The 8,232-nt window shown below is 37.5% G+C and overlaps 1 long non-coding RNA gene across 1 annotated transcript; it reads right to left on the reverse strand.

The window, feature by feature from the left end:
• Positions 1-959: 959 nt before the first annotated feature.
• Positions 960-6,170, reverse strand: LOC128200562 (uncharacterized). The gene is made up of 4 exons (XR_008252771.1): positions 6,098-6,170; positions 5,900-6,011; positions 2,128-2,306; positions 960-1,482 (listed from the first exon to the last, which is right to left on the reverse strand). It is a non-coding gene; the product is annotated as an uncharacterized LOC128200562 (long non-coding RNA).
• Between the last annotated feature and the right edge of the window lie 2,062 nt (positions 6,171-8,232).

An 8,232-nucleotide genomic window follows, 5' to 3' on the forward strand; every position in this document is an offset into this window, starting at 1 on the left:
CGGGAGAAGTTACTCCATTATTAAGATTCCGTCGCGTGTTCAGCCTTAATGGCCACTTTTTAAAATGTAAAAATGTCCACCCGTACGACGCCGGGACGAGCCGCTAGTATAAAATAAAGATAAAGAATTTATAAATAGTGTTTTTTAATGGGTGATAATGGAATGATAGCCCCTCTGCGCTATCGGTATACACTGGCGGGGCGCCAGTGACAGATGATAGGTGAGGATAATTGCAGGTCAGTTAGCCCATCGAGACTCATGCAAGAATTAATCACGATAGTCTCCAGGGGGAACCGCGTGGAGGTCAACCTGATAGAGTATATTGCTAGAAGTGGCGATGTCAGACCCCATTATTAACACTCTCCTTCCCGTTTCATTTTCAATACCGGTGCACCTATACTACATAGGTATGTTCCTCGGCGGTGTAGGTCGTCAGTTCGATGCCGTCAGTGTGGCACATTGTAAACTGCGCAAATCACAGATGAGTTGCCGGTAAAACCGGTGTGCTCGCCGACTTTTGAGCTACGAGGTGCATTTGTAATAAGTTTCCAATCTAGTTTTCCTAGTTATGTATTATCCGTACATGTGAATAAACCGTCTCTTCATCGTCCTTGTAAGAATTGCCAGAATATTATGATTTTAGCAAAACATAACTTGAGATCTGGTTTTATCAAGAAGAAGGAGATAAATAGATAGATAATTCATGTATTTATTGTATGTTTATATTTATTTATTTAAAACATTATCTGTATGTTTATATTATATGAATTTTTTAAATAATGCTTTATTTCTTTTTCAATTTAAAAATGCACCGCCTACTTATTTCTCGGTTTGCCCAATGGTTGACTGGTAGAGAACACCGTCCGGTGTTAAGTCCGCTAAATGTACATAGAATTTTACTGTACATTGAAGTTTAAATAAATAAACAAGATAATTTATCTGCCTTATTTACAGCGCTCAGATCCGAAATCTTTGACTCAAATGACATTAGATATTGATAGACATACACAATAAAAAGAGATAAAAGAATGCATTTACAAAAAAGGTTGTAAGTTCCTCTGTATTTGATACGTTGTATCTATGGCAACGGCAAACCAATTAATATAATGCCGTTTCTATCGGAAGAATGTATCTAATTTTATCTAGTTCGAAATTATTTATTGAGGTTATTGACTAAAAGTAAAAAATATATTTTCATAATTTTACGGCGATAATTCTTGAGAAAATTTGTCCAGTGATACATTTCAAATTGTGGAACACTTTCTCATTAACATCGAATACGTCGGGTGTATTTATTATACAAACATATCATATTTCTGCCTTTATTTCAATTACTTGAGGTCGGCGTAATGTAATACAAATGTGTCAAATTGAATTGTTCTATTTGAGTATGCCTTTGTCGGTTAATATACTTCGCTAACGGTATGTTAAGTCAAAGTCGAATTTCACTTGCGGATCTGCGAGTAGTTTACACTTGGTATTCTGTAAACAACTAAGATCGATTACAACACCATTTCTTTAAGGTGACGCCCGTACAGAACTAGGGTAAGTGTGTTTCTTTTATTTTGTACCACAGAGGTGGTAAACAAGCGTACAGTCCGTCTGAAGGTAAACGGTCTCTGTGATCTATAGACGTCTACAACACCAGGTGTGTCACGTGCGCGCTGCCGATTTCGAAGATACCTTAATATACTCTTTTTGAAGAACCCCATTCCGTAGTCTGTAGGGACTAGAAAACCTCGACAGAGAGTTCATTCCACAGGCAAAGCGTTCGTGAGAGAAAAATTCTCTGAAACCTCATTGTCGTTAACCATTTCGGTTCAAGTGTGTGAGGATGAATTCCCTGTCGATGGCGAGCGGAACGATGATAAAAGATGGCTGTGGGCATCATTTTAAACAAGTACTCAGAACATAATCCGTTAAACAAGCGATAGAACACACTAACAAAGGGAGGTTTGATACCCCGCTTGGAATCGTCAACAATTCTCATAGCCCACCTTTGAACGGAATCTATTCTTAAAAACTCACTACAGTTTTCATAACACATTTCATTTCATTTGTCATTAATAAAATCAAATCTTACAGGTATGAAAATATGAAAATTAGATAAAGAGAACATTTAGGTACATTAAAAGTGAAGTGCGTTGCCAAACATAGTGCGAATCTTTACAGAACAGCGCAGCAGATCCAGCGAATATATTTTTTTTTTCAACTGGAAGTAAAAAATGACGCTCCGCGGCTTTCTTTATCCTCGTTAGAAACCTGCTCCGTGTGCTCCGCGAACGAGGAAACCACCTGACGATCACCTGCACGCAATGCGATTACATTGTTGAATGAAATGATGCAAACGGAAATAAACCAAGTGACGATACGAACACTATCTCGCTTAACCTATTGATTAATCGTTTTTACTAACTTGCCCATTTGAATTCTATCTAAAAATGCATGTTTATGTATACGAGTGTACACGCGTTTCCCCTTAGTCATAAAAATTATAAGCTGTAATAACGGCGCTGGTAGAAGAGGAGGGCAGCGACAATAATAAAATAATATTAAGAGAGGCTTACCAGTATAATTTCTTAAGACAATCACAATGTAACAACAATATTGTCAATCAAATAGAAAAACAAAAAAGATATCAAAAAGACATATTCATAATATAAAAATATAATTCTAAAAAGGTAAATTATATAAAAAGAGGTCTGTCGCCAACAACCTGCAAACCTATTTTAACTCAATAGTTATACTCCAATTAGTGTTTTATCACTTTTTTAAATTAGGATTTCTGTTTAAAAGAAAAAAGCAAAACATTTCAATAGCTAAAATGGGTTTAGATGTTTGGTATATCTATACATATGATTAAGGAGTTATACTGTTATATATACATGTGAAAGCTTTGATTGATACCTAATATCGAACTTAAGCATGTTTCGTACGCAGGTGGACTATTTCCTGCATTAGCAAATATGATTTACTCGGGCACAGCTGCAGTATACAGTTAGTATTTATTGAAAACATTTCTCTTATCTTTCTCAATGTTATATACGTTCAGTTATTAGATACACTGATTCGATATTTTCAATCGATGATTTTTATTATTACACCACAATTTTATTATAATTAGATATCTATTTTGGTTTTAGATTTCCAAATTAAATTGTTTTGTGTAAAAACGACATGGATTTTCCAAATACTATGTAGCTAATTATACCTATCGTAAAGTAATTTCAATGATTGAATAATATTGTAGTAAACTCATTATCTACTCATATTTCTAAAATATAAAATAGTTGTCCTCCTCTCTCCTACTCGCTGTGCCCAACAGGGTCCATAATTGGAATTTTTTTAATATCTACCAACCACATTGTGGAATGAAATAAGAAATAAGAAAGAAAGAAAGCAATAATTCCTTACGGAGACTTTTCACAGTTTGTATTTAAAAATTATACAAAGCTCGAAGGCAGGATGTTGGATTTTTACGAATGAATGATCCGGCAGATGTGCATATTAGTCAATTCGCGTTATAATTAATTGCTTAGCTACTCGTACCTACAATAGTGAGTAAATTATCACGGGACTTCAATTCGAAAAAGGACTTTCATACCTAATCGAAACTAGAAACAATGTGAACCTTAAAGTTAACCGCTATAAGACTCACGAGACATAAATTAGTAACTATTGTCAATCAAAGATTGCACGACTCTCTGTCACAGTCACGGTAAATACAGTAATTACTCGATCAATGATCTCTGCAAATAAACCTCCATTGAAATGGGTAAAAAAGTGTTTTGGAATTAAAGTCCTAACTCAAAAACACTTTTTTACTCCGTCAATTGTGGACTGAATTTTAAAAATACTTTTTGTATTAGTAAAAAATATATTCCTGAGCTGATCCCATTGTAACCAAGTCAAGATCTGATGATGGGATCAAAGGAAAATCGAGGGCAAACCTCAAATTTTATTGACACATATATGGTGTTTCACATTTCTTCAAAACTTATTCAGATATTTGCGTCTGGTAGTCATTATCTTATGTTGCTGAGCTGATAATGGAAGACAACTCCTCAATGGTTATGATTTAGAGGATAATTCTTTAAACACTATAGGCATGTAAAGTCCGTGATGAAAAGTGGTAACCGTCACCTTTAGTTATGACATGAGCAGTACCATGGACATAACAGAGTATACTGTTTCGCCCATATCACCCCGATGCGTTGCCATTTCTGAGGACTCAGGTGTTATTCTTCTGTACCCTGTAAATTCATTGCCATATCCCACCCTTCAAACTGAAACACAGCTGCATACAAACAACTGCTTCACGGTAGAAACACTAATGCGACAGAGATGCCCAAGCAAACGACTTTTGTACAAAGTCTCTCTCTGGTAAAAATTGTTATTCAGATGAGCTGACGATAGAAAGACTTAACTCCTTAACGACTAGAAGTTAGGGAATAATTCTTTGAATATTAAAAGCACAAATAGACCTATTAAGTATTAATTATTATATATTAATGAGGCTCTATTAAGTTTTTTCAGTAATTGCGTCTGGGAGTCACCATTTCAGGTTGCTGAGGAGGTTTTTTAATGAAGGATAATGAAATGGTAACCCTGCCTGCATTAGCGGTATACGCTGGAAGGGCACAAATGAGAGATGATAGGTGAGAATAAAAAGGCAGGTCAGTTAGCCCATCGTGATGATTATCCCTGGAATTCAGCACGGTAGATTCCAAGGGGGACCACGGGAAGGTCGACCTAACTAAGTATATTAATAGCAATGCTGGGGTTTAGGGGGGAAAGGGATTGTTAATAATGGAGACTGAAAAACCCATTGCTAGCAATATACCCTACCAGGTCGACCTCCTCGCGGTTCTCCCTGGAAACGATCATGGTTAATTCCTGATGAATTTATCATGATGGGCTAACTGACCTGTTTTCATTCTCATCTATCACCCTTCACTGGTGCTCCGCCTGTGTATCCCGTTAGCGCAGGCGGGGTTACCATATCATTTTCACCCAACAAAAAAAAAATAGCAATGCTGGGGGGAAAGGGATTGTTAGTAATGGAAACTGAAAACCCCATTGCTAGCAATATACCGAACCAGGTCGACCTCCTCGCGGTTCTCCCTGGAAACTATCATGGTTAATTTCTGATGAATTCATCATGATGGTCTAACTGGCCTGTTTTCATTCTCATCTATCACCCTTCACTGGTGCTCCGCCAGCGTATCCCGTTAGCGCTGGCAAGGTTACCATACCATTTTCACTTAACAAAAAAAATAGTAATGCGACTGGTATTCTGCATTACTGACAATTCCCTAAAGCCATCTTACTAATGTAATAAAAATGCAACTAGGTGAGGTCTGTACATGGCAGATATTTAAGAAAAATTAATAATATCATAACTATTTTAAACAAAACTCCCTTTATTATTATTATTATTATTTTGTTTTTTGTTTTTCTTTCTCTTCTTCATATATAGAAAAAGGTTTGCTCACCCACATGGATTTTAGGCAACTTCAGGAAAGAAACAAGGAATGGTATGAATATATCAGCCGTTAATTGTCCACTAATGGACCTAGGTCTCCCCCATAGAGGGTGATGATCCAATGATAAATTAAAACATAAATTAACCCCTATGGTTTCTAGGGAGGACCGCGTGAAGGTGCATTGTTGGAGTTGAATTGATCCAGATATGAAATGACGAAAAACGTTCACTTCCTTAGAAACTACAATTTTCGTTTAACTATAAAATTTTTATCTTAATAGGAATCTTGAGCCGGTTATTTTATATGTCATATACCTAAGTCAAAATCTTATATCACGGACCTCCATACTCACTAGACGTATAAATAGGCAACACATGAGTATCGCCCATCAGTGTATCCCATGTCGTGCGTACCTCTATAGGCGACGTTAGTCATTATTGTTCAACAAGTGGACCCTCAGATTATCATTACCAACTTTAGTTACTTAAAGTTAACAAGAATATTAGACTCCATATGCACTGGATCCTGAAATGAGTATAATAAATTTTCCTCAGTAAATATAACAAATAGTAAATCTTTCCATTTCCAAGAATGGAAGGTGTTACTAATACCTTGTATTTTTAGTATCCACTTATATGTAATCGTCCATTCGTGTGCACGGACCATGTTTGTATGTTTGACAATCCAAAACAAACGTTCCATTATCAAGTTTTTATATACTGAAGTAGGCAGCGTACAATATATCACGCGGATATCACGCGGGCAGCGCGCGCTGTACAGATTTAACTGGCTTTTGACAATCCTAGTCGTATGTATGTAACGTTAACGCCATAACGTTTAACAAAAGCAAATAATTTGACCAAAACAGGTTAAACTGAAGTTTTTCAAATTAATATCTTACTGATACGCATACAAAAGAGTATATACATATACATATGTATATATGTGATGTACTCATTAAAGCTTACACTGCAAGCCCCCCGCTCCGGCCACTCCTCTGGGTGACGTCCGGGCGGGTGGTCGTGCGAGTCGCATTGTGACATATTATTGTTTATTATTTCCTACCCTTACCTATCATAGCAGGAGCACAGCACAATATATACTGTCAATCGAGCATGCAAGAAACTTCTTCACATCTAGAATACCTTAAAGTTTAAAACCAAGGCGCTTTTTGTCGGCGATAACCTACGGAACCGAAACATGGTCGTACACTATCGTCCTTATGCACAAACACCAAGTTGCTCAGTGTACTATGAAAAGAGCTATGCTTCGCAGTGTGATAGAATTCAAAATGGAGATACACGCAGAAGAAACGAAAAGAACGATAACTTGAAAGACAAACGAGCTGAAATACCCACTTGACCCACTGAAACTGCGCAGAGATGTTGCATCTCTGTGCATCTTCTACCGAATTTATCATGGGGAGTGTTCTGAGGAATTGTTCGGATTGATACCTGCTGCTGATTTTCACCACCGTACAACCCGCCACAAACTAAAGTTTCATCCCAATCATCTGGACGAGTGGCGGTCTTCCACCGTGCGTTTTTCAAGGCACTTTCTTCCACGCACAACCATTCTTTGGAATCAACTTCCAGCAGCAGTATTTCCGAACCGATACGACAACATAACCTTCAAGAAAAGAGTATATTCCTTTTTAAAAGGCCGGCAGCATACAATGCCGCTGGTGTTGTGGGTGATCATGGGCGGCGGTAGTCACTTACCATCAGGTGAGCCGCATGCTCGTTTGCCCCCTGAGTTGTAAAAAAAAAAAATTGAAATCGTCCATATAGCTCAAATAAACGGTAACCAGCGGGGAAGAAAAATTCTCGAGTAGCTACTCTGTACTGGAAAGTGCAGTGTAGAACGATACCTCACTAGATGGAACGATTTTGCATTGCTGGAAGTCGTTGGATACAAGTGGCGCAGGACCGTTGCTTATATCATTAATATAGATAGACCTATGTTCATCATCATCATAACAGCCATTATCTGTCCATTGGTGAACATAAGCCAGATACCAGAGGGAGACTTTGTACAAAAGTCGATTGCTTGGGTACCTCTGTTCTATTCGTCTTTCAGCCGTGAAGCAGCTGTATTTTCATGGCTGTGTTTCGGTTTGAAGGGTGGGATATGGCGTGAATTTACAGGGTACAGAGGAATAACACCTGAGTTCTCAGGAATGGCAACGCATGGGGGGTATCATGGGCGAAACAGTATACTCTGTTATGTTCATGGCAATGCTCATGTCTATAGGCGACGGTTACCACTTTCTATCAGGTGGGCCGTCAGCTTGTTTGCCATTGTAAGTTATATAAAAAAAATAGACCTCCCCCTTGGGGGGTTTTGCCAGTAATTTCCACACTTGACAGGCGAATAAAGATGTTTTAAGAGGGACGCTACTGCTCATCCCTCACCCTCCATTATTCATTTCTTACACACACGGAAAGGGAAGGGGTGGCCTATTCTACGCCGGGACCACACGGCCATGTTATGTAGTGTTCAGTATCGGACAATTAACAAACTTATTTACAAGCTCTATTACATCGTGTTTTTTTTTTTAATTCGACAGCTTGTTACGTCATCAAGAGGAAATGTTTGAAATGACTCTATAAAACTTTATAGTTGAGTAACAGCATAATGATAAGGAATACGTATAAATTTATGTTTATGTTAACAGGTTACAACGTTAAGGATAAACAGTAACACTATGTATTAGTTAGACAAACTTAAAATGTAAATTTATCAG

This window comes from Galleria mellonella, unplaced genomic scaffold (assembly GCF_026898425.1).
Source record: "Galleria mellonella isolate WM207_F2 unplaced genomic scaffold, CSIRO_AGI_GalMel_v1 utg116, whole genome shotgun sequence".
Taxonomy (NCBI): Eukaryota; Metazoa; Arthropoda; class Insecta; order Lepidoptera; family Pyralidae; genus Galleria; species Galleria mellonella.